Source organism: Canis aureus, chromosome 29 (genome assembly GCF_053574225.1).
Source record: "Canis aureus isolate CA01 chromosome 29, VMU_Caureus_v.1.0, whole genome shotgun sequence".
NCBI lineage: Eukaryota > Metazoa > Chordata > Mammalia > Carnivora > Canidae > Canis > Canis aureus.
The window spans coordinates 29,891,743-29,918,957 of NC_135639.1; the positions used below are offsets into that span (position 1 = coordinate 29,891,743).

Sequence of the window (27,215 nt, forward strand, 5' to 3'; positions counted from 1 at the left end):
CTTTAGTTCCATGTTCCTGGGCCAGATACAACTGACAGAATGAGATTTACTGTATGTATGATGCATAAAGTACCTCAACATTTATGGGGCTTCCAAATAGAGGGTCACATCAGTCTACACACATCTTTGTACAAAGCAGACAAAGGTTCCCGTTGCATACCTCATTTTGCTTCCAATGTTAAAAAAATTGTTGTGATATCTTGGTTTTGCTAGCACAAGATACCTGATTGCTGGGAAACTATGGTAATTCATTTACAAAAATCTGCAATGTGCACAACATGAAGGGAACTGCTAGAGTGGTGCAATGCATCACCTGTACAGCAGTACGTGGTGGCCTGGGGCGATGGCACAGCACCACCTCCTATCTCAGACCCTTCCCAAATGGCCCTGTCCATGCCTTTGACTCTCCTTTTCCATTATGAATAGCTGGCTCAGCCAAGGATGGAGAGCTTGTGGTGACCCACAAACTCGGGGAGCAGATTGAAGGGGCCCTTTGCTAGGCCCTAAGTGCCTCCTTCACCTTCCCCAGGACGAGGAAATGGAGAGCAGCCCCAGGGTAGAATAGGAGCTCAGGCTGACATCTGCTTGGAACAGGAATAGTAGGGCAGGAGGCCGGGAGCTGCTCCTAGCAGTGTAGGTGGGCAGTGTTGAAGGAGTGGTAGGGTGTAGAGTGCCAGCCAGTGTGGAGGAATGTAGGGAGAGCGATAAATGGGGCACAAAGCCAAATGTGTCCAGAGAGCATCGAGACTCTACTCCCAGGGTCTTTCTCTAAGCAAGGAAAGGGATATCCTAACTAACTTCTCTAGATGGAGAACATGACAGTGGAGAATAGACTCCTGGATATAATTCCCCTTCACAGGCTGAAGACAGAACTATTAAACTGCTGGATACTCCTCACCAGAATCTCTCCACACAAGAGAAAAAAGAGAGAAGACCCTGGGGGGTTAAAATTTATTTCCACCTTCCTTTAGGAACCAGAAAGCTTTGCTCCCCCTTCTCCTCACTCACCCCACCATCACTCCCTCCATCCATCTGGGCCTTCACCCTTGTCACTGCCTCTGGGCTCATTATCTGCCCACTGATATTCAGAATGATTTCATTAACGTCATCGCAAATGCAGTCATGAAGAACTTATTAAGGAAGTCTGAACTGGCCAGGGCTTCCTACAAAGAGCCAACTTAAATACCAAGCAAAATACCCATTTTCAGTGTCAAAGAAAACCCCAAATGCACAGGGTCGAAGAAATATTGTTGCTCCTGGTTGATGCGGAGGGCGCTGCCAGAGAAGCTGCAAGAAAATTATTAATATCTATTTTTGGGAAACATAGATTAAAAATAAACAGCCATAGTTGAGGGCAGACATGTGACGATGGAGCAAATGTGAAAAGCAAGTGCAAGGATGTTCAGTCACAAATTTTGAGCCTGAATGATCAAGCTTTATTTGTTCTCTGTATGGCTCATAATTTTAACCTTTTATTATGCAAAACAACCAGTTTGGTTTTACATTGCCAAAGGAAGCTTGGATGATTAACAGTTCACATTTGTCAATCATTTCATCTATGAAAAGGTGGGCTAGCCTGAAAGATTTTTTTTATTTTCAACATTTTGGACGTGGAGAGATGGGCACCCAAAGTCAGCATTCTCTCCCAAAAGCTGATGCAGGGAAAAACTTATGATGGGGAAGGAAGATATGGAGGATGACCTAAGATAACGGGGAAGAAACCTTCCCTGAATGTCACTGCACAGCCTTCAGCTTCCAGAGGTGCAGGGTGGGGGCTGAGCTGCCAAGCAGAAGGGTTTCGTCCTCCTTGCTCCTTGGGAGCTCTCCAGGGTCCTGGACGGCCTCTGCCTGAAAGTGTCCGACCTACTGGACCCTCGGGCCATCAGCTGGGCTGTAGCCTCTGCCTTCCTGGCTTTTATACTCCAGATACCAGGTATACCTAACATGAACAGCCTGCCAGTATCTGCATCCTCTGCAGTCTTACACAACGTGTGAAAGCAGCATGGTGTCGTTGAAAAGAAGCTAGATTTTCAAATGAGACATGGGTTTGAATCTCTGTTCTACCACTCATTATGTGAGTTGAGAAAGCTATCTCTTCTCCTTGAGCTTCAACTCTCTTTCTGTAAAATTAGATAACAGCATTTACCTTTTAGGGCTATAAAATTTTTTAAAGTTGGTGAATATAAAATACTTATCTGTGTCTGATGTAAAGCAGGTCTCAATAACAAATGCATGACATTATTATGCTCGTTAGCTTCCATGCTGTCCCTGGGCTGCTTTAGCAACCTGGACTGGTGACCTCATTCCCTGTTCACGAGTTAGGGCTCAGTGGTTGCAAGCAACAGAAAATGGTCATGGACTTATGTAAAAAAGGGGGGAGGAGGGAGGGTTACATTACAAAGACATGGTGGTATCTAATGGAAGCCAAGAGTCTGAGTGTACCACACCTTCGTAGGGTGGTAAACTGAGAGTGGTGAGGTCACCAGGACCCATCGCCATCTCCCATCTCTGTTCCTCTCTGTTATCTCCTTCTTCCATCTGTGGGCAATTGTCCTGTTCTTGGCAGAAAATGCCTCCAGTGTTCATGAGTATTCAGTTTATAGGTCTAAATAGATACTGGCTCCATTTTCTCAGTTCTGATTATTGTTTATTGGAAGAGAAAATAAGATTGGGTCTGTTTGGAATGACCCCTGATTAAAACAAGCCAGGATTGGGGCAGGTCACCCAACAGGAACATGGCTACTGGTCCTTGCCAGGAGAGACAGGGTGGACACACATCCACTATGGTCACCCGGGTTTCCAGTGCAAACCACCTTCAGGTACTGGTTGATGTATAAAAGCTGCTAAATTTTTTGATAGATAGATAGATAGATAGATAGATAGATAGATAGATAGATGATAGGATTTTGGAAGTGATAGAGGCAAAGGTGTGTCAGTCACATATTTTCAAAATGTGTTTTTCTTGTCATCAGACTCACAGGGAATAAAAAGCTAATGGTCTTGTCAGAGTGAGACTTACCAACACTATTCAATAACTTTCACTGTGTGGGGCCATGGTAGGAAACATTGAAGACATCGATCGGCTTTGCCCAGAAGCCCCAGAGGCCTGCCATCCTATGTGCCTGGCAGCGCAGGAGGTTAGAGTGACCAGGGCCCAGTGGTTTCCCAGCCTGTGTGTTAGAGATAATGTGACCCTGAAGAAGATACTCTTGACCAAGAAGCACTGCCATATATAGAGAAGAACCTAGAATCTGTCTCCATATAGCCTGTTCTAGAATATATGTCCAGCCTCAAAGGGCTTAACTGTATGACCTCATTCTCCATGCTCTTCGGACCCTTCTCTGCATTCTTTTCCCTACCAACATGTCCTAACAGCCTCACCACAGCCTCTGTTACCTGTCTAGGCAGTGCTTCTCAATTTAGCCAACCATCAGAATCATGTAGAGAGTTTAAAATATGAAGTTCCTTAGACCACCCACCCTGCCCCCGACAAACACACTCTGCTCTCAGGGACTGTTCTGAAAGCTGGGGGTGGGGAGATGCGGAGGAACTTATTTTTAAACAGCTTCCCTGGGTGATTTGGATTTACATCAGCCTTGAGAGCTCTGAACCAGGGTAAATAGTCTCTTAGCAAAATGTAAGTTAAGGCTCTATTATGCTAAGCCTGGGGGTAAAGGCTTTAGATATGATTTCTATGAACTGCCTCTGCTTCACTCCTCAAAGAGAGAAGAATGGCTTTCTTGTGTGCTGCACTGGCAAGCTTGCCAGAGTGCAATGCCTTGGGGATTGCCAGGTTGATCAACAGAAGGATAGCTTCTGTACCATAAAGGGTGATGCTCCATCCTCCCAAGAGCCCTCAGAAGAATGTTACCCACAAGCCTGCAATCAGAGAAGAACAGTATTTTAGTACAAGACAGCTACACAAATGCCCATGGGACAGTGGTGCAGGGACTGGCCTGTGATTACAGGGCCATACTCCACATTGAGCCACTGTTTACACAATCCAACAGTCAGGACTAATTGCTAAGGGCCAACTGGTAATGGGAAAGTGAGAGCCGCCAGCCTGGCTAAGAGGGGCAGAGAGGCTTTGGAGCTGGGTGGGAGAGGGCAGCTGGACCAGAAGCAGAGAATACGGAAGAGCTTGGCAGGACAGGGAAGCTCGGAGGAAACGGAGGGCTAAATCAGAGGGAGCAGGGAACTAGACAGAAAACACTAACTTCTCAGGAAGTCTAGAAGAGAAGGATACTGGGCAGAAACAAGCTGACCCCAGCTGGCCTACAGAAGCCTGTAGACTTGAGTAATTTCAGGGGAAATTTCAGGAGAAGAGCTCAGAGCTCTCCAGAAATAGAGAATTTGGCCTTAGCTGCAAACTTGCCTCTAACAAGCTGTGCAACCGTGGACAAGCTGCCAAGCCTCTCTGGGTCTCGGTTTCTCCATTAATAAAATGACAGACCAGGGGTCTGCCCAGAGCAGTGGGTCTCTAGATTCTGTTTCAGCTCTGAGACTGGCTGATGTTGCTCAGATCTCCCACATTGACGGGACCACCCCTAACGACTGACTAGGAGGAGGGAAGATGGGGGTAGCCTGGGAGGGAGCCATGGAGGTGGGGAGCCCCGAGGGGCGTCATGGCCATCTGGAGAGCAGAGGGGACTAAAGCATAAGGAGACCTGAGGCCAGGCCAGCGCTCCCATTGTGGGCTTCTCCACACAAGCCCCACCCCGAAGATCTCAAGGAACCCCACAGAGAGGGATCACTACTTCTAGTGGCAGAAGGGAAACCCTAACTCTGCACATGATCAGGTTACACAGGCCAACCGGGGCATCGGGCTTTTTGCTCTGGGCTGGAATGGCCCCATGGCAGTGTGGTGACTGGTGACACCGGCAGCCACCCATGCCTTTGATGGATGAAGAGCAGGTGTTGAATTACAACTTCCTCGTGCAGTCGGCTTGGTAGCTGTGGGGTCTGTGTCCATGTGTGGTGGGGAAACAGGAACCACAACAGTTATTTTATCAGGGACAATTTAATCTAGAGAACTGCTTAAAGCCATACTGGATGGGAAAGAGAGTGAATAACTACAAACGCAGCCCCCCTCCCCCAGGCAGGAGCACAGGAAGAGCGGGGGGCACCAGAATGTGCGCGCTTGGAAGCGGGGCTGCAGTGGGAGGAGCGGGCGGCCGGGCATCTGCTGCCCCCCTGATGTATCTGAGCAGGCGCAGGGAGGCTGATTCTAGAAGCATGCCGGAAAGGCTAGAAACTGGAACCAACTTCTGCTGCCGGGATGCAGGACCTTTGTTAGGGCGAGACTGACAGGAACAAGAAACAAATTGAGAAGGAGCAAGCGCCAGTTCCTTCCTCCTCTTGCCTTCTTGTCTCTTTCCAGCCTCCCCAGCCAGGGCACCACAGAGTTGAATGTACAAGAATGGGGTCGGGCCGGGTGACCCTATAGGGCCGTCTGTTTGGCAGCGTTGAGGCCACGGCAGTGGGGGAGAATTCAGGGGGCCCGGAGGGGGCAGTGTGAAAACTCAGCTAAAGCTTGCTGTGGTGTGATGCCTCAGCCTGTGTGCCACAGCCCCCCAGGCTTTACCACTCGGCCCAACCTCCTGCCACCAGCACCGCAGCCTCCTCTTCCCACCTCCCGAGTGTGAGCAGTGGTGGGATTGGCATCCCTGTTGCCTTGCTCCCAGGTACGCTGATGCTGAGGTGCCTGTCTACACCACTTCCAGCAGAGCTGGTCCCCCCTCCTGTCTTCCAGCCTCCCTTGCCCACCCTCACAGCAGTGTTGCCTGGGATCCTCTCCTGAGCCTCATCACCCTCATCTGAGGGATTGAGGCCCCCCAGAAATGGTGAAAAGGAGGCGAGCCTCATGTTCAGACAGGAGCTGGCCCCACTAGAGGACCGGCCAAGGACGATGTGTGGGCACCGGCCTCACCCTCTGCAGGCGGCCCCAGAGGCCCCCACGGGAGGCGCCCACAGCCAGGCTGCCCTTTGGAGTCTGGCCTGACGCTCAGGCTTGAGGTTTCTCTGAGCGGGGCTGCGGCTGTGCTCTGGTTGGTATGTTTTCCCCGAGACTCCGTCACACCCATATCTACATGACACCCGGCCCTTTGAGCTCCTAGCATACTTCTGAAAAGGGAAAAATCTAGGTCAGACAGTCACCATGCAAGCAAGGTTTCAAAGGACTTTCCATTCCCCAAGCCCTTCCCTTTGAACCTGGCCAAAACTTTCCTCCTAGGCTGATATTTCTTCCTCGGAATGATAGCCCAAAGGTGAAAAATGCAGGGCAGCATTCACCGCAAGTGGGTGGAGTTGTTTTTTCGTCTGATGAGTAAGCGAGGAAAAGTACTGGCGGCCCAGGCTGGCAGCCCAGTCCTGCCTGGGACCGCTCGGCTCCGTGCCAAGGCCTCGCCAGTCGCTCATGCCATGGGCTGCCACTCGGAGAACTTCCCTCGTGGAACCACAAACTGGTTAAAGTCACCACCCTGGTCTTTCCTCCTCATGCCTCCTGATGTGGCCCTCCACAGAGCTCAGGTTCAGTGATGTGTCCTGGCCGCACGGGGCCGGAGGCCAGTGCCAACACTTGTGTCACCACCCTGGGTCTCTTCCCTGTACCTTCAGGTCATCCAGGTCCACATGCCTTGGGGCCCTGGCTCAGTTGGCCAATTCAGGCTAATTCCTTTCTGGGGGACTTGCCCCAGTAGCAGATGGAGTGACCACACATTGTTCTCTCTGGGTGTATGATGGTGGGCATGGGAGTGAAGGGGGGCTTTCTTCCTCTGGGACCTTAGGAAGTGGAGCACAACTCAAAGGAATAACCGCATGGACGTCACACCTCTGCCCCCGCAGCCATCAGCTGCTCCTCAGCATCCAGAGGAAACAGGGCTTTGGAGCCTCTTGGCCAGTCCCAAAGGAGACCAGAGAAAGCCCTGGAGCCTGCTGTCCCCACCAGCCCAACTCCATGGAGAAAGGAGGCAGATAGTTGGTGCTGTGGCCACTTCTTCAAGAGCTGAGGGCAGCGCTGCTGTAGACAGACCCACTGCCCATCTGGATTCTGAAGCAGGGCTGTCCTACCAGTTTGGAGAGCTAAAGGGAAGATCCACAGAACGGGCCCCAGAACCACCCTCCTCCACGTGAAGTCCCTCTTCCTGGTACTGTCAGAGTTTGATGTGTTCCAACAGAGGAAGATCCTTTGCTTTCTAGTTTTTCTTTCATTCTCGGTGTACAGTAACAAATGTATAGATTCACATACCCGTCACGGCAGTCAGGATACGGGACAGTTCCATCGCCCCCAGGACTCGTAGACATACCCTCCTTTCACCATAAAACTCGGCAACTGCTGACCTCCTGCCAATGAACAGAAATAAAAACAAAGTCCGGGAATGAATTATATGGCAAGTCAGAGTGATTGTGTGCTTCCCCCCAAAGCACCAGGTGTGTGTAAGGTAGAGAACACTTCAAGCGAGGCTTCAGGTAGACCTGGGAACATGAACACCTGCGGGGAGAGATTGGGCTTTGTCACGGGAGAAGTGGGTCTTAGCATGGACTGAGCTGTGTGCCTGTTGGCAGGTTGCTTGGCTTTCCTGAACCGTGGTTTACTGGGACTGATGCTTCCAGGTTGGATAAGGGTGTTTCGATTGTGGTGAGTATCCAAAGAAGGTCTAACTAAAGGCTTAGGTCCCAAGTGTAGCCTACCTGCAAGCCATCCTGGAGGAAAGAACCCCTCTTGAGATATTGAGGAAAAGTTACTTTCTAGCCATGTGCAATCCGTGTTTCCCAGCTGACAAGTCTCTGGTGGTGTGAGAACAATTCCTGGACATAAGAGCCAAGGAACAGATCTGATCCAGAGGAGAGAGCTCCACTCTGGCAAAAGTGGTGAATAAATTTGAACTTTCTCTCTGGACCACCATGACGCCTCAGCTCTTCCTCACCTCTCTAGGTTTGGACTCTTGGAATCTAAGCCTCCACTCCCCCACTCAGCAGCAGAGAGGTCCCCAGAGCAGATGATCAGAAGATCATCGTCCCCTGAGCCACTTTCTGGCTGGCTGGCCATGGACAAACCCCTCAACTTTACCAGCTTCACTTTCATCATCTGTAAATGGGGGTGACAACAGCCTCAATCATGGGGCTGCCCTAAGCATCAAATGAGCCAATACCTGTAAAGCCCTTATCATGGGCCTGGCACACACCAAGTTTTCAGGAAAGGTCATTTTGTTTGTTGCTCTGTTGTTCTTTATAGTTTTTTAAATTCAAGGAAGGATGCTGGACCTCAGTTCCCAAAACTTTCTCCCAGTTCTGGTGTTGGTTAAAAAAAAGTAGGTCCTACTTGAGCATTCTGGAAATCTAAAGTTAGGCAAAACTGATTTCCTGGAAACAAGGTCTACCCTGGAAAAAGGGCCAGTGCTGGCCTCATTTTTTCCACTGGACCCGAAATGATGTTAGCATCAGTTTTGTTGACTGTAGACCAGAAATTCTCAAGCTCCTCATCACAGGTGGAAGGAGTCAAGTCAAGGGCTTCTGGAGCTGTACAGAGAGCCAGGGAAGCCTGGGTCCTCATCCTGCCTGCAGATCTGTCACTCATACCCTCTCAGGCCCACAGTCAATCTCCAAATTCATGTTTTAAGTCATGGAGGTTTCTTCCTGGTCTTGGCCACATGCAGCGAGGGGACGCTCGACCCCCTCCAACTCGTAAATGTACAAGCAGACTCCATTTTGCCTCAACAGGTACCTGAAAACTGCATAATAAAATGGATTGTTGTAAAGCAGCACACATTTTCCCAGAGGCCCGGGGTTGTAATTGGTGGTTACTGGTCTGATCAGTGGTGACTTAACAGCAAATTTATACCAACAACAACGTCATAAAAGCAAATACTGTATGTCTCTGTAACCGCTTACAATACTCCAGCTCTGCTCCAAGTCCTATAAAATGGGCATAAATATACTGAACACTTTATTACATGAAGGGAACCAATGGCCTATACGCAATATATGTGCAGCTATAAAAAACACAACCATGTCATAAATTTGAACTAAAACCAATATTCCAAACTTAATGGACATCAATTAAATATTTAATTAATGCCCATTTTCCCCACTCGCTTTGAATTCCAAATGAATTTGGGAAGGATGATTTGGGGAGTTCGGGTCTCTTTTAAAAACCACCCAGGGAAATCTGCATGGTTACTTTTGTCCCTTAATATATGAAGGTCCTAGAGGAGACAGCAGCAGCAAACTTCACGAGTGGGTGAGTCAGTGAGTGAGAGGCAGTTGTTAAGAATGGTGTTAATCCCACAGAAGAGCCAAAGGGCTGCCCCCACCACATGCCCCCCGCCTCCTCCACTTCTGAAGAAGAAGCTGATCCGCCCAGCTACCTGGCCACCGAGCTAAGGGAGGAAAGTGGTTTTATGGAGTTGCCACAGGAGTGCTGCAAGGGAGCACTGGTGTCAGAATGGTGTCGAATGCAGAAGTCTGGGCCTCACCCTGAAGACCCACTACACCGTGTCTGGGACAGGGCCTAGGAACCTGCATCTCAACCTGCCCCTTGGCAACTCCGGTGCACACCAGTGTTTGAGAATCCCTCCACAGGGGTCACTCTCATCTCACCCCACTCCCGGCCACACAGACCCCCACTGCCGCCCCCTCGACAGCAAACCTGGGTATGAGGGCCCTCCTCATGGCCATTCTGTGACTACTCTGCCTTCCCTGCAGGCCTCTGCTGTCATTCATTGGGGGTGCATCTTTCTCGACCTTTTTAAAAATGCATTTGCATGCCCACCTACCATTTGAAGTTCTTCTCATTTACACAAATGGCATCATGCTACCGTATTGATACAGAACTTGCTTTTTTCACTTTTCAAAATGCCAGGCAACCACTTCATGTCAGTGCCTACAGAGCTGCCTCATTGTTTCTCTCTCTCTCTCTCTCTCTCTCTCTCTCCTCGCATTGTATAACAAGGCTCTGCCACGGGCTATTTCGTTACTCTCCTGCTGAGGAACGTGTAAGTGGCCCCCCTCCCTCGTTCTGGTCACTAGCCAGGTTTCTTTGCACAAGCCTTGGTTTCATTCATACTCTTTCTATTGATGGGCACTTGCAGGCCTAGGAAAGGAAGGAAGCCAAGGCTCTGAGGATCGCTCCCGGCAAGGAGCGCAGCACTTTAATGAAAATCTTCCAATGACAACCAGGACCTTACTTAGCTCATACATTAGCTTTTCTCACTAACTTGCCTATGCCTTAATGGAGGGTCCTTATCACTTGAGACCAGGAATAACCCCCAGGTGTGCTCCCATTTGTGCTACCACATTGCTCTTCCTAGCTCACCATTTGATAGTGCCATTCCCCTACTAAGCCTGTGGGATGGGCTGCAGCGTCTGGTCCTCACCTTTCCAGCATTATCCCCTTATGGGGCCCTTCCACTGACCTGCTCCAACCCACCCGGAGTCTCCCCTCTCTCAGTCCCATGCGGGAGGTTGTTGGGGGATGCCTTCCCACCCAGTGTGCATCCCCCTGGATAACCTACCTGCTCCTCACACCCTACACGCACGAGTGGCTCCCTCTTCCAGAAGACCCCCTCACGTTACTCCCTCCAGCCTTCGCACTCCCCCTAAACACTCACATATGTCCCCTCCTGTTGGGTTCCTGGCTCTAAGTAGTGCTACAGCCAGCAGCCTGCACGCCTCCTCTGCCCAGCTGGATCGCCAGCTCCTCAGGCCCGCGGTTGCCCCTGCGCTGTGGACATTAGAGGCCCTAATCCAAGGCTCCTCGGCCAGCGAGCGTGGACTACAAGGATGCAGGTGCCTACCCCCTTCTTGCCTTCACGTGCTCCCTGCGTGATGTAGAGCTTGCTGCGTTTTCCCCACAAGTCAACATGACACTCTTAGCTGACTGCTAGAACTAGCTGTGCAGAGGCCTCGGAATGTCTGAAACAGGACATAAACCTGTCCTGGTCCCAGCGTCTGTGTTCTCTGATTCAGCCTCTCTCAGCTGTGGGTTCTAAGGCTCTCAGCCTGCTGGGTCAGCCTCCCCCAGGTACTGGGCTAGCCCAGAACACATTCAATGAATGAGGAGGCCCTCACTCCCTGAGGGCAGTATTCCCACCTTGGGGTACCCAGGCTTTTGCTCAGATGGAATGGTGGCCCCACCAGAGTTTCTGATTCAGAAGGTCTGTGGTGGAGCCTGATAACTGGTACTTCTAGTAAGTTCCCAGATGATGTTGAAACTGCTGCTCTGGGGAACACACTTTTAGAACCACTGCCTTAAACGGCATTGGAACCAGTTCCTGCTGCCCTGATTTTGGGAGAGATGAGTCTGAGGGGAATCCCAGTTTACTTTATGTCCATCACCAAACTTGTTCTCTTTTTGCAGCTGTTTATATACAGCTGACAGGGAAGGTTCCTGTCAGGGCTGGTGGCCGGCAGCCTGGCTAAGGGTAGGAGGGCAGCTTTGCAGGATTGTGACAGGAGGTGCTGCAATTGACCACCAGCAGCAGAATCACCTTAGCTTGAATCTCCCTCCTCTTCCCTGGCACAGGCTATCTATCCCCTTTATTCCTGTGCTTTGTGTCCTTGGGAGGGTCACAGGCCACTTTGCAAATCTGATGAAAGCAATGGGTGCCTGCCCCTAGAAAAGCATATATACAGACAATTTTGCATTTAGGGGAGACATCATAGATGCTTCCCAGAGCCCACCATGGATCTCAGGTCAAGGACTCTGCTCTAACTCAGTGATTCCTAACTTTAATAAGATGTCACCTGGGTACTTAAAAAATATAGATGCCCAGAAACACCACAGCCACCACCACCACCACCACCACCACAGAGATTCTGATGCAATCTGTCTGGAGTAGGATGGAGGCTCAAGTGTTTTTTCAGGTGTGGCCAAGTTGAAAACACTGCAATTTGCCTCCTTGCCTTCGACCAGCCCTTCCTTCCCTTTCCATTCTGCCTATACCCTTTTTAAGGCCCTTCTGCTTAGTGAGGCCCTGGGGCCAGTCCTGAGCCCCTGTTGTTTGCTATGATGATTATGGGTTGGATGGGATGGCTTGGTGTCTGCGCAGGGTCACCTCTCTTCAATTATCATCCTTACAAGGGTTCATGGTCAATCTCTAGGCTGTAACCGTATCTTCTCTGAGAGGGCATCTGGAGCAGTCAACCCCATCCTTCCCACCTGGGAACAGCCGTATGCCCCATTAACTGGGCAGCTCCTTCCCACTTAGATTCAAATCAGCACTAGAAGGAGCTGCTATTCTATCCTGTCTTCAGAAACAATTAAGATGAAAAAGTATCTCAAGCAACCACATGGAAAGGTCGGCTCAGCGCAGGGTGTTCACGTGCCTATGAGAATCACAGTGGCAAAAAAAAAAAAAAAAAAGAATCACAGTGGCAGGGGTAGCATCCCAGGAGGGTACTTTAAGACTTCCAAGATGCAGGACTCCATAATCAATACTTGGAGACAGCATAGGCGATTGTAAATTGATTAACTGAAGCGCTTAAATAGAACAATCACAGTCTAATTATCGCCCATCACTGACTCGAGGTATACTCTGAAGTTATTAAAAAAAAATCTGTGGTTTCTCTCTCCTCCTTCTGAGGAACCGAGCAGGAAGAAGTAGAGATTGGGGGTGGGGAATCAGGGGGAGAAGAGGAACAGTGAGCCAGCTTTTGTCCCTTGCCTAGGCAGCTGGGGTTTCTGTCCGCCCAGAATCCTTTCCCCTTTGTGGTACCAGCACTTCAACATTCCTTTTGAGGAATTAATCCTCCCATTCTGGGATGCCTTGGTTCCACTTCCAAACTTCCTACTTCTCACCACCACCTCCTCATCCCTTAGCATCATCTGCCCCAGTCAGGCCTTCACTGGTTGAATTTCAACTTGATGGGATATGACCTGAGGCCACTTTACTGGCAGAAACTTGAATCCCCTGTCCTTTAGTTCTGGCTACTAACCAGGTCCCCTGCACTGTTAGCCTGCTATCAGCCTGGATTATTCAGCTTTTCTTGTATCCTTGCAATAAATTCTCTTTTTCTATTTTTTGTTTTTGTTTTTGTTTTTGTTTAAATTAGCCAAAGTTGGTATCCATTGTTTCTAGGTAACACACACTAACTAACTTATCCAAGTCACCCCAAAGGGTCCTACTAGGAGAGATCTGAAGTGTGATGGATAAAAAGCCATATCCTGTGTCTTCTATGAGGGCAAGGTAGGGGCACGCAAGCCACTCCAGGGCTATCCTGAGTGTAGGCACCATGCAGGTCAGGGCCAAATTGAATGGGTACAAATACTGTAGATATGGCCAAGTTCAGTCATATCAGGGGTGAGGGCCATGAAGCCAACAAACTGTGGAATGGCTGCTTTCCAGCAATCAGAGGTGACAACAGCAATGGGGCAGCTGCTCCATCTTTGCAGAGCTTGGTCCTCTCACAGCAAAAATTTCCATCTGTGCTAGTGTTATGGTTTCCTGCAGTTGCCGCAACAAATTACTATAAAACATGGCTTAAAACAACAGAAATGTATTACCTCAAAATCTGGAGACCAGAGGTCTGATATCAAGGTGTTGGTAGGGCCATGCTCCCTCTGAAGGCTTCAGGGGAGAGTCCTTTCTCAATTTTTCCAGTTTCTGGTAGTTTCAGGAGTTTCCTAACTTCTAGCAATATAACTCCAGTCTCCAATTTCATTTTTAGGTGGTCTTTTTTCCTGTGTTCATGTGTCTCAACTCTCCCTCTCCTTTCCTTTATAAAGACATTAGTCATTGGATTTGGGAGCCACCCTAAATCTAAGATGATCTCATTTCTATGTCCTAAATTGCATTTGCAAAGGCCCTTCTTCCAGACAAGGTCACCTTCATAGATCCTGGGAGTTAGAACTTGGACATATTGCATTTGGGGCCACTATTCAATGTACCACAGCTGGTATCTAAGAATGGCATCCAGCCCTGCCTACCCCTACCCTCCATCAGAAAGCAGTCTGAATCCCATGGGAGAGTCAACACTGGGGGAAGTCTGGTTGATGAAGAGGCCAGCAAAGTTAGAATCAGTCAGGAGCAACCTAGACATAATGGTTAGGAGTATGCCATAGGTCAGAATATACCGTAGGCCAAAGATTATAGGATTAGCTGTCAATACGCCTAGATTCCATATTCACAGCATGGTAATATAGCAGATGCTTCTTATGCACCATGCCACATCCCCACAAGGTGGTTAATGCCCCAAAGGTAACCTCCACAATTGAGGACACAATTGGAGAAAGAGTAAGAGTTGATAAATAAATGCCCTAAATGTAAGAAGACTCCAGAAAAAGTAGAGAGAAGAAGGCAAGCCAGCTAGGGACTTTGGAAACCAAGGAATGACATGACATTGAGTTCCTTGAGTTTTCTTTTTGCCTCATATATCCCAGACTTGTTACTGAAGAAGCCAACAGCTTGGCAGCACCAACAGACACAGACCACAAAAGCCCCAGCAAAAGCCAACTCTCTCAGCCAAAGGATCAGGAAGCCTATCTAGACAGAAAACTTTTAGACAATGACTGCTCTACTTCAGGAAATACCATAGAAAAAAACTCACTGTGGCACCATTCCCCCACAACCTGAGAAACACACACATGCACCCACATCAGCAAAAGCCAAGTAAAGAGTCCAGATTTCCACCCTTACCAGGCTGTAACAAATACCTAATCCCCACCCAGACACAGGGTGGTATAATAATAGAAGGTTGAGCAGGGAGCTGAGACTTGCATCTCTACTGAGTGGAGGCATGTTAAGAAATCTTCAGGGAAAAAAAAGAAAGAAAATATAAAGAAAAGCCAAAAAAATTTTGGAACAGAAAAATACAATAATATTTTCAGCCATTACTTCTTCAAGTATTTTTTCAATCCTGCCTTCATTTTCCTCTGCTTCTAGGACTCCAATGACATGAATGATGAATATTAGATCTTTCATTATTGTCCTGCAGTTCCCTGAGGCTTCATTAACTCTTCTTCTTCTTTCTTTAATTCAATTTTTCTTTATGTTGTTCAGATTAGGTCATTTCTATTTTTCTATCTTGAATCCACTGATTCTTTCCTCTGTCATTTCCATTTTGTTCTTGAGTTCACCCACTGAGATTTTAAATTGAAGAAGTAACGGCTGAAAATGTTCCAGATTTAGCAGAATGAGTAAACCAATAAATTCAAGATGAACAAACTCCAAACAGGATAAACCCAAACAAATTCATACTGAGATACATCATAGTCAGACTTCTGAAAACGAAAGGCAGAAAAATCTTGAAAGCAGAGAAAGAAAAATGTCCTTACCTATAGGGGAAAAGCAGTTTGAATGACAAGGGATTCATCATCAGAAACTAAGGAAGCCCAAAATAAATGACACATTTTCAAAAAAGAAAAGAAATGAAAGAAAAGAACTGTCAAGACAGAATTTTATATCCAGCAAGAAAAATTCTTCATGAATGAAAGGGTAATCAAGCCCTTCTCAGATGAAAAAAACTAATAATTTGTTGTTAGGAAGTCTATCCTAAAAGAATGTCCAGCAATTCTCTAAAAAACAGAGAGAAATGATCAAAAGAAAGCATTTTGAAATATCAGGAGGGAAGAAAGAAAAACAGAAAAATAAAAGATGGCTAAATACCTATTTTCTTCTGTTCTTGAGTTTTCTAAGCTATGTTTGACAGTTGAAGCAAAATCTATTAACAGTGACTTGTATGGTTATAAATTTATGTAAAGGGAATATTTAAGACAAGTATATTATAATTGGGAGAGGATAAAAAGACAAAGGGAGATAAGGTTGCTACTGGGAAAATGGCAATAACAGTAGACTTAAAAATTATATGTTTAATGTAATACCTAAAGCAATCACTAAAAAATGGTACACAAAGAGATATTCCCTAAAGCATCATATAGATTAGGGGTGCCTGGTTGACTCAGTTGGTTAAGCCATCTGCCTTCTGCTCAGGTCATGATCTTGGGATGCTGGCATCAAGCCCCGAGTCTGGCCTCTTCTCCGTCTCCCTCTGCCCCTACCCTCAGATTGAGCTCTCTTGCTGTCTCTCAAATGAATAAATAAAATCTTTTTTAAAACCACTATAGATTAATCAAAATGGAATTCTAAAAAAAATGTTGTAGTAGCCCACAGCAAGGCAGGGAAAAGAAAGGGAGAAACAAACAAATGAAAAAAGAATTCCAGACCAAACAGAAAAGAAAAAACAAAATGACAGACTTAAGTACTTAATTGCATTAAATGGGAATGGTCTAAATACACCAATTAAAAGGTAGAGATTGATAGAGTGGATTTAAAAACATGACCCAACCACATTCTATCTACAAGAAACTCATTTCAAATATAATGACATAGGCAGTTGGAAGGAAAGGATAGGGGAAAAAAAAGATATCACTCAAGAATTAACCAAAAGAAGGCAGGGGACACCTGGGTGATTCAGTCTGTTGAGCATCTGCCTTTGGCTTGGGTCATGATCCCAGGGTCCTGGGATAGAGTTCCACATCGGGATCCCTGCTTAGTGGGAAGTCTGCTGCTCCTTCTGTCTCTGCCTCTCTCTCTATCTCTCATGAATAAATTAATAAAACCTAAAAAAAAAAAAAAAAAAAGAAGGCAGGAGTGCTGGCTATATTAATATCAGATAAAGTATACCGTTGAACAAAGATAATGACCAGAAACAGAGATAGGGGTTATATAATAATAAAAGGACCAATCCACCCAAAAAAGGAATCCTTAAATAAGCATATACAAACAACAGAGCTGTAGATGTGTGAAACAAAAGCCGAAAGAAAAAAATCTATTATTTTTATAATCTACAATTATAGTTATTGACTTCGACATTCCTCTTTTGACAACTGATGGAACAATCAGAAAATCAGTAGGATATAAAATTCAACACCACCATCAGTCAACAGAATCTCATTGACATTTATAAAATACTGTACCCAATAACAACAAGATATACATTCTTTTCAAGTGTCCCTGGAACATATACCAAGATAGATCATATCCTGGGCCACAAAACAAACCTCAACAAATTTTTAAAAATTTAAATCATACAGAGTGTGTTATCTGACCGTAATAGAATCAAATAGAAATCAATAATAGAAATAAAACTGGAAAATCACCAAATACTTGGAAAACTAAACAACACACTTCTAACTAACTCATAGGTCACAGAAGTCTCAAGGGAAACAAACAAACAAACAAATACACTGACCTAAGTGAAAATGAAAATATAATATATCAAAACTTGTGAGACAGAATTAAAGCAGTGCTAAGAGGAAAACTTATAGCATTAATGCTTATATTAGAAAAGAGTAAAGCCTCAAATCAAAAATCTAATTTCCTACCTCAAGAAACTAGGAAAAGAACAAGATAAACACAAATCAGAAGAAGGAAATAATATGGATAAGAGCAGAAACTGAAAACAGAAAAACAATGGAGAAAATTGATGAAACAAAAAGTTGGTTCTTTCAAAAGACTAATAAAATTGATAATCTTCTAGCAAGAAAATGACAAGTAAAAAGAGATTTTTTATTACAAATTACCGATATCAGGAATAATCAGGGAATATAACACCTATAGACATACATCCTGTCAGATATCAAAAGAATAATAAGAGAATACTGTGAACAACTCTACACAAATAACTTTGACAACATAGGTGAATTGGACCTCCAGGTAACATCTTATTTAATGATGAAAGGTTGAATGCTTTTCCCTTAATATTGGAAACAATCCAAGACAAAAATATCCAATATTGGGAGTACCATAAAATGCAATAGGACAAGAAAAAGAAACAAAAGCATCCAGACTGTAAAGGGTGAAATAAAACTGTCCCTATTCACAGATGACTTACTTTTCTACGAAGAAAATCCCAAGGAGTATATAAACTACTAGAAGTGAGTTTAGCAACTTCTCAGGACACAAAGTCAATGAGTAAAAAATTATTGTATTTTTATTTACTAGTGATGATCAATTGAAAATTTAAAATGTTTAAGTGCCATTATAATATTAGCAAAATGTGAAATACTTAGGCATAAATCCAACATATATGTCATATTTGAGATCTTTAGGTCAAAAATTACAAATCATCAATTAAAGAAATCAATGAGAAATGGAAAACCATATTGTGTTTGTGTATTAGAAGGCACGATTATCTTAAAATATCACTTCTCAAACAGATGTAGAAATTTAGTGCAATTCCAATCAAAATTCTGGTGGGCTCTTTGGTAGACAAGCTGATTCTAAAATGTACGTAGAAAGACGAAGTAACTAGAATAAAACAAAACAATTTTGAAAAAGAACAAAGTTGGAGGACTCATACTATTGATATAAGACTTAATATAAAGCTATAACAACATAGGTGAAAAGGTAGGCTGTAGGCCAGTGAAACAGACCAGACTTCAGGTGACACAGCACAGAACCATGGGGAGGGGGTGTCTTGGGGTGGTGAAAGGCATTCTCCTCACTTTGGAGGGAAGGTGGCACCCTTCTATGCCATGAGAGGTGGCCGCTTTAGAAGCATCAAGAGCTAGCCCCTCTGGCTTGGATCTCAGCTTTTTTCTCAGTGAGCACTAGCCAAGAGTACTTGAAAATTTTTCAAGAAGCTTCTCAGGTAATGAACATCAATGGTGGGGGAGGGGAGGGTGCAAGGCTGGGAAAGAAGATTACGGAAGACACTACAATTTAACCCTAGTTTATAGCCTCAATTATGAGTCCATATTGACCATCTGCTGAAAACTCCTAGATGTGAACTGGGTGAGAATTTGGTTGAAGGCAGGGGCAGAGGGTGCTGGAAGTGCTCCCTAAATAATAGAGACAAGAACCTAGAAAATGTGACCTTTCCCATTAGTATGACTCCAGTAGCACAAAGAGCCTGGGAAACTTGGATTATATTTACTTTTCTAGATTTCTTTAAGTGGCTACATAAATAGTAGATGCTCAATAAACATCTGTGGAATGAACAAGTAAATGAATGATCTTATCTACACAGATTCCACGGGTTGATGTAATTCATGTAATTCGTATAATGATATAAATATAACCCATGACTTAGGTGACTTACACTGAGAGTAGGAACTGGGTCTTTATCTCTTTGTGTCTCCACCAATTGCAGCAAAGTGTTCTCTGTACAAATATGACGGATCTCTGCCCAATATTTAGGACAAGATATCACCTTGACTTGAATGAGATGAATTCACCCTTTAGCTCTGGTTTACAAATCCCTGCCAAAGGCGCAAGGCACTGCACCAAGTTCCTGTCACACCACCTCACCATAGTGACAGTAATTCAGAGCGCTGGTGGGCAGAAGCTTATGCTCATTAATTACTAATGAGGAGAGGAAATTATTTCCCCTAAGAAGTTAAGTTTCTGCTGATATCTTGGTGGAATTCCTTTTCTCCTACTTTGTTTACTAGCTCTCAATGCTAAAAGGAGACATCGTTTATCTACATTTTTTTTCTGGATAGTTCAGTCACACTTTAGAGGTCAGGCTGTCCTAAGAAAAGTGGTTTTCAGTTAATGGCTAGGAAATGAAGCTTTTCTTGTCCTTTCTGGGCAGTTTCCTTTGTGAACAAATTAACAACCTTGTATCTATTTAACTCTTCTTGGGCTGCTGGTATGTCCAGAATGGTCCAGGATGAAAAATTATCCTGCAACTCAAGATGTACTGTGAATTATGAAAGCCAGGACCAGCTCCAGAAAGAAGAGGGCCTCTGGAACCAGCTCTGGGCCCCTTCTGCCTGCCCAGAGCTGTTGGGCATCAATGACACCTGTTGGCCAACTGGTCTCCCGGAAGATCTCAGACTTCAGGCTGATGTTCACAATGGCATAGATTTTGTGGCATTGAATAGATGGTGAAATTCCTGTCATGCAGGAAGATCCTGTCAGAATCTCGATGTTGACCTGACTTCCACTCCTGGCCCAATAGTGAGGAATCCCTCCACCACCACCCTGATAATGCTCCTTAAGGATGCAGAGGTCCTTGTAGAACTCTACATAGGACAGAAGATATGGCATGAAGGGATTGCAAATCCATTTGAGAATAACTGGGATGTAGAAGACTGTGATCCCCCAAAACTTGGCCCATCATATGTGGAGGAGCCTCCTTATAACACAAGAGGACCCCAAGAGGGCTGAGCTCACCAGGCATGTCTGGGACTCTAAGGAAAAAGGCATCCATAAAAAGGCTCTAGACTCTGTCAGTGCAAACATTTTCCAAGAGTATTATCTAGAGAATTGGTTCTCAAATGTTAGCAGGCATAAGAATTATCTGGAGAATGTGTTAAAATACAGGTGCTAGGGCCCATCCCCAGAGTTTCTGGAGGTAAGGCTTGATAACTGGCATTTCTAATGGGTTCCCAGAGGATGCCGCTGCTGCTGGTCTGGGACCACAATCCAAGAACTGCTGGGCTGAAGTGTGAGATTGCCAGGCCAGCCTCCAGTTCTGTCTGCTGTCATCTGAATCAGCCCATCATCAGCCTTGCCTTCTGGTGGGGCTTGTCTTTCTTCCCTGCACCCCCGACCCTCACTCCTGGTGTGGCTTTTAATGCCAATGGCTCCTCACCTCACCTTCAGGATTCTGGCCTTGGTCTTGACTCAGCCCCTGCTTCATCCAGGGACTTACCCTGACCTCTGTCCCTGTGGGTTTCCACCCCCACCCTCTGGGGGCAGGCCAGGTCCTGGGAGTGCTCCACCCAGGCAGTTCCTTGCTGCCCCCTCCTGGTTCCTGGAAGTGGAGCATTGGTTACAGGAAAATTAACCCTTTGGAGCCTGTCAGTCCTAGCTTTCGAGAAAACTAATTCCTCACAAGGAACCTTGACAATATTTGCAAAGCTCTAGATCAACAAACTCAGATGCAAGAGAATACAGAACTGGTTTTAGGTCACATGTCCTTAATTGACAGCTCTGTTCCCGAACTCGTATTTCCCACTGACTGCCATAATTAAGCCCAGAGGTCATTCAGAAACGTTGACCCTGTTGATCAGAGGCAAGGAGTGGCCCCTAACCCTTAGGCCTGCAATTTGGCTCTGCCCCCAAATTGGCTAACGATATTCCTGAAGAGGCTAAGAGAAGGCGAGTCCCTGGGCTAGGGGAGGTGTTGCATGGGCTTCAAGGTTCCCAGGATAGCCCACTGAGGCCTACTGCCCTCAGCCAGCACAAGAAACTGGGAAAAGCAATGCAGTTACTTTATTCGTTGTTTTTAAAAATCCAGGAAAGCAGCGTGGAATAAGAAATGTTTTTTAATTTAACTTGTCTGGTGTTGCCTGGGGACAAAGGGGTTCAATTATAGGCGGGTGAGAAGGGCAGCACAGACTTCTGGGAGCTTCCGAAGGGGCCTGGGAGGCTTCTGGGCTGTGGCGCTGAGTCTTCATCCTGTCTCATTTCCTCCAGAACTTATGACTTTAATTTACCTGAATAGAAGTGTGTCCCAGCATCACCAGTGTTAGTTACTGGGACAGGGAGAGTAGGGGTTTGCAGGTGGCACTGAGGGGGAAGAGAGGATGGAAGATATTCTCAGGAGACTAGAGGAGGCCTGGGTAGGGGGAGTTTGGGCAGGGGCCTGTGACTGAGAGTGGGAGACAGGGAGAGAAAGGAAGGGAGTGAGCGGGGCGGGAGGCCCTGGAGGGCGGGGAGGGGGGAACTGATGATGGGGAGAATGCTGGTTGATGACCGTCCTCAGGCGAGGACTTCAATATGACAAGCAGGGTAATGAGGTGCGAGCTTGTGTCTGGGGGAGCGGGGGCTGGAACAGGCTGAGGGCAGAGGCGCATGTTAAGCTATTGGTATCCAATCAAACTGAACGTTCAAGCATCTGTGGGAACTCAGGGCCTTTGAGCTGGGGATCCCAGGGGCAGAGGTGGACATGGGGGAGTTTAAGTCAGGTTCTCTGGCTTTCAGCAGCTTATGGGTTGCTAAAATCCTCCCTATCTACCTCCAGAACACCCCTTCCCAGCACCCCCACCCCCCACCAAAGGTATAAATCTGTGAAGAGTTAAATACTGGCTCAAGACAGCACCAGCAAAGATAAAAAAAAATTCCTAAAAAAAAAAAAAAAAAAAAAAAAATTTCCTAAAAGCTTCAGTGCCCCCCACCTGCGGCTGCCTGGCCCACAGCACCTCTAAACACCACTTCAGTGACTCGGCTCCCCACCTCTCCCCCACCTGTAAGCCACATTCCCATCTCCATGTGGTGCCTCTTGGCCCCCCCACCCATACACCTGGGTGGCCATCTTCAGACCTGGGCATTGCTCCCTGCTCTGGCCATCCACGCATCAGAGGGCATCCCTGGGGCCCTTGGCCAACTGCACCCTCCCCCACAGGGCACAGAGTTCACAGGGCCAAGGGGATGTGCCTCCTGGAGCCCCCATCCCACCTCCAAAAGAAGCTCAAGGAGTGCCTTGCCCAAGAAGCCAAGCCTGCTTCCAGCCCTTCCTTCCGAATGCAGACTGCACCTCCAGACTGTGCACCCAGGCCCAGGGGGGCCAAAGGGCAGCTGCTGGGGGGCTCTAGACAGAGCCTCCTGTGCACGTGTTCCTGTCACAGCAGAAGGTCCCTCGCTGTGTGGGATGGAGCAGAAGGTGGGAGAGGAAGGGGATGGGTCACATTGGGCTCAGGGTCAGAGGTAGATACCTCCCATAATAACATGTTTCATACAGAACTCTAAGGAGTAGAAAGTTCTGGATTCAAATCTGGTCTTCTAGGTCTTTCCGAAGATGTTACTTGTCAAGGCAGGAAGAGAGACCATGTTTTATTTAACAATGACTTAGGTTTGATTTTTAACTCTTAGATGTATGACATGAGGCCCTCTGACGCATGCCAGGCCCTGCCAAGGTTGAGGTGAGCCTGTGCAACTCCAAACGCTTCGAGGGCAATTTTTCTGAAGCTTTCAGAAGAATAGGGGGGAAGTTGACATCGCATATTGCAAAACAAAACTTCCTAAAATTTCTCTTTAACAGCTCTGTCTTCCCCAAAAATGTCCTCTCCTTACTGTAGCCAGCTCATTTCTCTCTCTCCCCAGGAACCATCTCCCAAGCCAGCCTCTCCCTGGAGGTCCATCCCTGCTAGATCCACCTCCTCGCCTCCCCACCCCAAGACTTCTCAAAATCCCCTCTGCTCCCACCCCTCCCATTGGAACAAAAGCCTTGTACGCTGGTTAAACAGCTCTCAGCAAAGGAAAAGCCTGTCCTGCGTGGGACCAGTCAGTTCCCTTCCCTAAGTCCTGCCACCTGTCATCCCAGTCAACTGTCCCATCACCGCCACATCTGTGAGTCAGCTCCCATCAGGCTGGTGCATAACCGAGGGCAGCGATCGTGTCTGCTTTAGCTCTGTGACTCCTCTGGGACCTGATACTTTGAGAGCATTCATGTACGCTTTCATGGGCAAATTAGTAGAGGAGCTGGGATCAGACTGAGGCCTCAAGGACAGATAGAATAGAAGAAATGAAGTCAGAAGTGGAAAGAAGGACAGGGAACAGGAGGAACAGCAGTGGATTCTCCATATCCTACAGGCAACAGTGAGCCACTGAGGATTCTAGAGCTAAGGCATGACAAGTCAATCTGCTCACTGAAGTCAGCAACAGGCAGGATGTAGGAAGAGAGGAGAGCAGTTTGGCCCTTGGATGTCAAAGGGCAGGCATACAAAGGCAGGACAAGAAGATGCAGGGGGCTGTACCTACCCTGGGCTAGGCCAAAGGACTTGCCTGGCCACACAGTTCAGACAGTCAGAACAAGAACTCGGATCCCCCGATTCCTAAACTGTACAGTTGCCTCCCTAATGAGTCTCAAAAGAGGTGGGTCTGGACTGAGCCCTGAAGGCCATCGAAGAGGAAAGCTTGCCCAGCAGCCCTGGAACTGTGTACTCTAGCCAGGTCCCTGTCCCACTCCCTACCAACATCCCGGGACACAGCTTTCTGCAGGAGAGCTTGGCCTTTCCATTTGGAAGGAAAGCACAGGCCCTGATTTAGGTGGGTTTCCCCATGGGAAAGAGACTCGTCTTAGCTACTTTTCAACCTCTCGGCTCCTCACCATGGGAGGGGCGGGCAAGATGGTAATACATATGCCCTGGTCCTGGGGGACTGGAGGAAAGAGATGGGACAACTCGACACCTGCCCGGCACTCCAGGGCGTCCAAAGCACTATACATGACCACCCCACTTTCCCATCTCTCTACTTAGTGAATTTGCAGAGTAGTGGGAGAGACAGACCCACAATCAGCCAACAGATGAGGCATTGTCATCATTATAACAGCTAGCAGGTCAAGCCATCCTTCAAGGCACTTCTTTCTTGAAGCCTCCAATCCTCAGACTCTACCTGCACCCCCAACCTCCCCGCCCCTGCTCTGTAACGGGGAGCGCAGAGCACAGAGCAAACTATGCTTCAGTTCACCACTCGCTACTCTCTGCAGAAAATGGCTGTGTGGTTCTGACCAAATCACGTAACCTCTCTGTGCCCCAGTTTCATCATCTGTAAAGGAGAGTGATGACAGTGTTGTCCATGGGGATTTCAAGAGGATTACATGAGATGATACAGAGAGCAACTGCTCCACACCTGCTGGCTGTCATGATGATGATGAGAATGAATGCCTTGTCTGTTGGCTGACTGTGAGTCTGTCTCCCCCACCACCCTGCAGGCTCCTTGAGGACAGGGATCCCATCTGGCTTGTTTGTGTCCCCCCTTGTGTGAAGCCCAGCCCTATGTCTTACTAGTGGTGGGATTTTCTCCGCTGCTCCGCTGAGTGGCCATCTCCTCACCCTTAAATTTGATTGCTGTGGGGGTCAAATGGGACAGTTCAGTTCATCTCAATAAGCTCTGACTTGATGGAGACGGCCTGCTACCTCCTTCGTGCCTGTGCTCACAGCCACAGCCAGAGCCAAGGACCTCTCGATATACAGGTCGGTGTCCTCCTCGACTCTAGGGGTCCCTGGAACTTCTATTTACTCTAAACGCAGATTCTATCACAGGGCGTGGTGTATGGCAAGTGCTCAGTATATGCCAGCAGATTGAATCAACGGGCCTGCTTCGTGTGGGTCCTTGAGCTAGCTTCACTTCTGAGAAAGAGCCTTACAGTGACCCCCCACCTCTGCCCCCGGGGGGTTCCTCCTTCCACTGCTCCCTGGCCTCAGCCTCTGCCCAGAGTCTTGTAGGTCAACGGACTTCCGGGCAACACATCCATTCATTCCCTGGGCTCTAGCCCGGCCAGCCGCTAGCCTCTGGGGTATTTTTAGTTCTGGGTGGGTGATTGGCAGCAGGTGGAGCCCAGGTTTTCCGGGCCCTCCGTGTTGTTCCTGGCTCAGCATAAGAAGTGGCTGGGAATGGGGAGGGGGCTGAGGCATACCTGGCACCCTAGCCCACAGCTGCCTCATTGTCCCCAGGGGTGGGGCCAGGCTGCTGCCGCTGCCACTGACCCAAGGCTGGGAGCATTCTTTCCTGTTGATTCATGCAGGGAATGCTTTGGGCCCTGATGGGGCGGGGCGGGGGCACTGGGGGGACATCTGGGACATGAGCGGCCAGGGGTGGACAGTAGTCCTCCCACAGCCGGGTCAGTGTGACCTGGCTATCACCCAAGGGTCAGAAAGGTCCACCTTGCCATCCTAGCTAGCCCTTATCACCTTCTGCCTTGTGCTTTGTGCTAGTGTTTGCTTACACATCTGCCCCGGCCACCAGACTGGGAAACCCCCCTCCCGCCCCCGCAGCGTCTAGCACTCCAGCACCCTGTCTAGCAAGGAGAAAATCAATAAAGATTTGCTGAATGAATGAGCCTTTGGAAGGACATTCAGGCAAGGCTGGGGAAAGAGGAGGAACCAGGCTGTACTGATCTGGACCTAGGGAGGAAGCTGGAAGGCTGGAACTCTATCCATTTTACAGATGGGGACACCGAGGCCCTGGGAGGAACCAGGACTATGGGGAAGAATTTGGTAGAATGGGGCTGGGATTCGGGTGCCTAGGAGTTCAGCTGCGCTGATGGGCCTCCCCTCTTTCAAGGTTTTCTACTTTTGTTTTATCACACAGTCCCCCACCCCCACCCCACCCTCTACGCGTACCCTCCCCCCATGGGCCTGTCAAGGGCCAGGACTGCCTCATTCAACTCCATAAGGAGTTTAGAGAAGGATTTGAGTTGATCCATTTACGGCTTATTACTGGGAGAAGGGGGGCGGGGCAGAGCAAGTCGCGTCTCTTGGGGCTCAATGTTCCCAACTGTGCAATGGGCAGACCAGAGATCTCGCGCGCACCAAGTGCTCAATACATTTCCAGGGACCAGGGCAATGGCAGGGCCGCCTGTTACGGCAAACAGCGCACCGGCACCACCATCCCGACCTCGACGGGTTTGAAGCGAGCCCCCCACGGCCCTCTGGCCGCCCCGCCCCCAAGGGAGCCCGATGGCCCGGTGACAGCGAGGCGCTCCCGCTCCCGGGGGATCCCGCGCTGGGCACTGACACCTCCGCCTCCCGGGACTCACTGAAAGGGAGGACCCCGGGGGCGGGGTGGGCAGGGCCCCCGGCTTCGGCCTCGGCTCCAAGACGGACGCTGCGCGTGGGACGGGACCCCCGAGGCGGCGGGCACCGCAGGCAGACGCAGCCCGCAGGCACCGCGCCGCCGGCCCCCCGCGGGACTCGGGTCCTGCCCCAGCGCCCCCCAGCAAACGGCTGCCCCCGCGGCCCCGGGGCTGCGCGCGGGGGCGGGGGCGGGGGCGGCACCGGGCGGCGGCCGGCGGGGGGCGCAGGGCCGAGGGGGCCGAGCGCGGCCGGGCGCCCGCCTCGACCGGGTCCGCCCGGGGGCGGGGCCTGCGGGGCCTCCTCCGCGGGCGGCGGGGTGGGGGGCGCCCGCGGGCCGCCGCGGGATAAAAGGGCCCCAGGGCGCCCCGGGAGGCCCGCCAGCGCTGCTCGCCCGGCGTCCGGCCCTGCGCCACCGCCACCGCCGCCGCCACCGCCACCGCCGCCGCCGCCGCCCGTCCGAGCTCCCCCCCGGTGAGCCCCCGCCGCCCGCCCGCGTCTTCCCTCGCGGTCCTGTCTGCCTCGCTGCTGCCTCTCCCCAAGGGCCCTGAAGGCGGGGGGCTGGGGCGCTGGGGTCCCCCGGACAGCTGGCCTCGCCCCCGGGTCGCTCACCAACCTGCTCCAGTGGAGGAGACCAAATTAGGGAGCTTGGCCCAAGGCCCGCCCGGGGTGGCCGGCCCTGGCCCGGGTGCCTGCGTGTCTTGTTTGTGAACACGCTGCGTGTAACCATTTCTCTGCCCTCCCACCCAGGCAG

The 27,215-nt window shown here is 48.7% G+C and overlaps 1 long non-coding RNA gene across 1 annotated transcript; it reads right to left on the reverse strand.

Annotated features, from left to right (window-relative positions):
- Positions 1-1,413: 1,413 nt before the first annotated feature.
- On the reverse strand, positions 1,414-27,205 carry LOC144301293 (uncharacterized). Its single transcript, XR_013368112.1, has 2 exons — positions 27,078-27,205; positions 1,414-7,341 (listed from the first exon to the last, which is right to left on the reverse strand). It is a non-coding gene; the product is annotated as an uncharacterized LOC144301293 (long non-coding RNA).
- Between the last annotated feature and the right edge of the window lie 10 nt (positions 27,206-27,215).